General features: G+C 35.0%; 1 non-coding gene across 1 annotated transcript; it reads left to right on the top strand.

Annotated features, from left to right (window-relative positions):
• Positions 1-1,418: 1,418 nt before the first annotated feature.
• Positions 1,419-1,525, top strand: LOC117803236. The gene has a single exon (XR_004626925.1). It is a non-coding gene; the product is annotated as a U6 spliceosomal RNA (small nuclear RNA).
• The last annotated feature ends 2,677 nt before the right edge of the window (positions 1,526-4,202 follow it).

Genomic DNA, 4,202 nt, shown 5'->3' on the forward strand with positions numbered 1-4,202 from the left:
TGAAATAGCTTACCATATATGTCTATAACATAGCTCAGTTTTAGAATAATTCTATTTGAATTCCTATTTTGCAACATCTCTTTGACCTTACCATCTTTAAACCTCGATTTCTTCCCTTGGAGTGAGGATATTGACTATATCCACTGTAATGGCTTGTGTTGAGTTTCTACTCTTCGCCTCATCCATAGTTCCAACTCAGAAAATGTGACCAGTTAGTATTATTATATATGCCCGTCAATAAATGACATCTCCAGTGTCTACTGTCAGTTCTACATAAACTTCTATAGTCTACCTCATATGGAGTATGAAATGGTTAAAAAAAACTTCTCACATCTGTTGATGACATCAAAGGATGTGTCATTGCATATATCACTCAGTAGAAGTATTGTCGGAGCAGGAAATTGAGTGTAGAAATTGGAGTTTCCTGAAATGTAGGAGGAGTTGGGAAGTGTACCTCTGGAAATGGGGTGGGGCGGGTGGGGGATAGCCAGAGAGTTGGAGTAAAGGTCACTGTAGCCGTCTGAAGAATCAGCAGTGAGGGACAAATTGGAAATTGTAGGAAAGTCTGAGAATCCTTGCATATCTGGAAGCTGAAATAACCATGAGAGTGGAGCTTGTGAAGATCTAGAACCTTTTAGAAACCTTTAAGCAGCCACTTTTAAAAACTGCTTCTCTGGGAAAACCGCTGCTTCGAAGGGAACTGTCACTCTTACAGCTCGAAGTAGCCGTTCTGTGCTGTTGTTGGTTAAATCTAAAGTAAGAGGAAACACATTATAGTTGCCCCTATTTATCACCGTGCCTGTATACCTCAATGTACCAAGAGTAATGATCTTTGCTTCCTTTGCTTCTTCTAAATCTTACTGCTTTCCTTTCTTGACCAAGTCTCACCTGGAACAATATAGGGGGTGTATCATGAGTAACAATTTTACCAGCCTTGGTTTGGAGTAGTGGTGTCAAACAGCCAACTTGCCATCTAACATTTTATTAAGAGGAAGACCATAGTGATTTGGTGAGGGGGATGGGGGGGTTACCCTCTTCTAAAGTAATGTAAATTATGCATCCTTTTCCAAAAGTCTATGTAAAATGCGTAAAAAGTGTGTTTTTTGGTAAAGCGATAGGTAGAGTGGTTTCTTTGTTTTTTAAAAACTGGTCTGGATAGGATATTGGCAGAGACAAAGCTGTCTTGTGAGTAAAATTGATGAAAATTCTTTTGTATTTGACTTTTAATAATTACATAAGCAGAAATTGAATTATATGGGTCTTGGTTAAATACTACACACACACACACATATTTTCTATCTTAAACTTCTGATTAGAAATGAGATTTTGTATGAATTATTACAGCCCAAAGTATGCAATAGGAATGGCCCAGAGAACAGAACAAGAGTATTTGTAATTTTGACAATATAACCACCACTGTGCTCCCTTCAGCAGCACATAAACTAAAATTAGAATGATACAGAGAAGATTAGCATGGCCCCTAAACAAGGATGACATGCAAATCGGTGAAGCATTTCATATTTAAAAACAAACAACAACAACAAAAAAAACCAGTATAACCACCCCTAAGTGAAAAAAGATACTATTCTGTCAGAAGATTTATTCAAAAAGTAAAAGTTGCAATTATTTATAGGACCACGTGTTATTTTAGTTCTTACATATGTGTATACATTAGTATAAAATATTATGCATATAGATTTCCTTCTAGAATATTGCTTAACTTACACACAGAAATTGTTTTTTTTTTCCTTAGCCATTGAGCAAACCCATACTATGCCTGTCTGAGCCACCATCATTTCTTTCCAGCGTTCTTGAAATATCCTCTTAACCTTCCATCTTGCGTTTACTTTTGCCTTCCCACTACATACCAATTTTCAGCACATCGGCAAAGCAATCTTAGTAACTTAAGTCACATCATGTAACTCCCCTGTCAAACCCATGTCGTGTGCTCCGTTTCACTCATAGTAAAAGACAAACTATGTACAGTGACCTATTTTGTCCTCTTCTATCCAACCAATTGTTTCTTAGATGTAATTTCCCAGTAATCTCTCAGAGAGCACAAAATTGGCCTTTTTTGCATTTTTCTTAAATATACAGGCATGCATGTTCATATTTCAGGGCCTTATGAATGAAAGCTTCAGTTTCTTGTGCTAAGAAATTTATCCCAGATATTCACAACCTGTTCACCCATCTGTTCAGGTCTTTACTCAAATATCACCTCTTTCTCATGTGATCTAATCTCAACACCCCTAACAAAAATGACCGTAACTCTTCAACCACTGGGCGGGGGGTGAGGGAGGTAGGGGGGACCACAAAACATCCCATTTGCTCATGACTGCTTGTCACTTTCCTGATTTATCTGTTTTCTTATGTTTCACCATCTAACATGCTATATTCTTTTTTGTGTGGATGCTTATTTTGCAGAGCCTTGCACTAAACAACAAACTTTCTGAATTCATGGGCTTTCCCTCCTTTTGGTCTTTGTTGAATCCCCAATAATTAGAAAAGCATAGGCAACACAGCAGGTGCTCACTGGGTATTTGTTGAATGAGAAAATGAATATCAATAAAAATGTAAAATATTTGGAAATTTTGGTAATATTTAATATCTTAATAAGTATATTAGATATTTGCACAATAAAGTCTTTAAATATGACTTTGAACTGTCATCAAATCATGAACATGATAAAAGCCAATAAAATTATGCGATGTTGATTTCTATACCATCATATTAATATTGAAATTCAGTGCTTTTCAGAAAAAATTAGCTGCCTACACAAGCTTTCTCGACACAAATCTGAAGTCAGTCAGGTTGTGATAATCACATATTACTTCTGAACACTTACAGGGATAGACATTTCTTTCACATGAACATTTACACAAAATATTGTGTTTGTCTTAATAAAATGTTCAAATATGTTTCTGCTAACTACCTTATACCAAGCCAAATGTGGATAAGCCTTCAAGTCAAAAGTAAAATGAAAGAATTGAACAGGAATGGCTTTCTGACAGAGACAAGTGTTATCAGCACTAAACTCAGGGGAAATATTCTATTTGAAGCATTGAGTTTTGATGTATAAATTATATGAAAATTATAATAACTTTGGCTTCTAAATTAAAGAATAGATAGTAGATAAATCCTTTGGATTACCTAAATACTAAACTATGAAATTTCAAGAAGATAAAGTATACTTGAATCTGTTTGTTCTGTTGTGAAAGATGTTACTACACAGAGCAAAACTTATTGGATATTTCATATGTCTGTTTTGTAGGTCAAAATCCTATAGGTCAAGGAAAGCATATTTTACCTCTAAGTCACAAACTATCGCACAAAATTTAACTTAAAATGTTTATTAGAGGGAGGATATCTACCCCTTTTGGAAAAACAAATTTAATTACATTTTAAATTATAATATAAGGTATGAGTTCTTTTCAATGTGATCAAGATGCCTGGGTACCTTCAAGGATGAATGGATATTCATTTATGAAGAAAATAAGTCATCTTAAATATTTATATTTAATGTAATAATTGAAGATTGTTTTCCTATTAGTTTTTCAGATTTTCAAAAGTATTGAGAAAAAAGTAACAATGAAAATTATTTTTTGGAAAGTTGCAGTTATACATTTTTGAACAAAAATTTCATGCAGTATAAGCATGGTTAATTTTATACTTTGACATTAAAAACTAATCAATGCATTCTACATCTATATAGGAGTTGTTGCAGGTAAGAGATTGCCTGTTTGTGTATTAAAAAAAAAATGCATCAAAATCAAGTTCCTATTTACCTCTGTCCCCACATACAGGCTCCTCCAGAGCAACATCCAATATCAGAGTGGTACAAATGTTTATAGTAGGGGAGTTTGTTCATCTATGTGTATGGGGGGGTGGTATATGCGAACTCTCTGTAATTTCTTTGTTGGTTTATTTGTTTCAAGTTTTAATTTAAATTCCAGTTAGTTAGCATACAGAGTAATATTAGTTTCAGGAGTAGAATTTAGAGATTCATCACATATAACACCCAGAGCTCATCAAAACAAGTGCCCTCCTTAATACCCATCACCCACCTAGCCCATCCCCCACCACCTCCCCTCCAGCAACCCTCGGTGGTTCTCTAAGGTTAAGAGCCTGTTTTATGGTTTACCCCTCTCTCTTTTGTTCCCCCCATGTTCATCTGTTTTGTTAAAGTTCCACATAGGAGTAAA

The sequence above is a fragment of the Ailuropoda melanoleuca genome, chromosome 7 (genome assembly GCF_002007445.2).
Source record: "Ailuropoda melanoleuca isolate Jingjing chromosome 7, ASM200744v2, whole genome shotgun sequence".
NCBI lineage: Eukaryota > Metazoa > Chordata > Mammalia > Carnivora > Ursidae > Ailuropoda > Ailuropoda melanoleuca.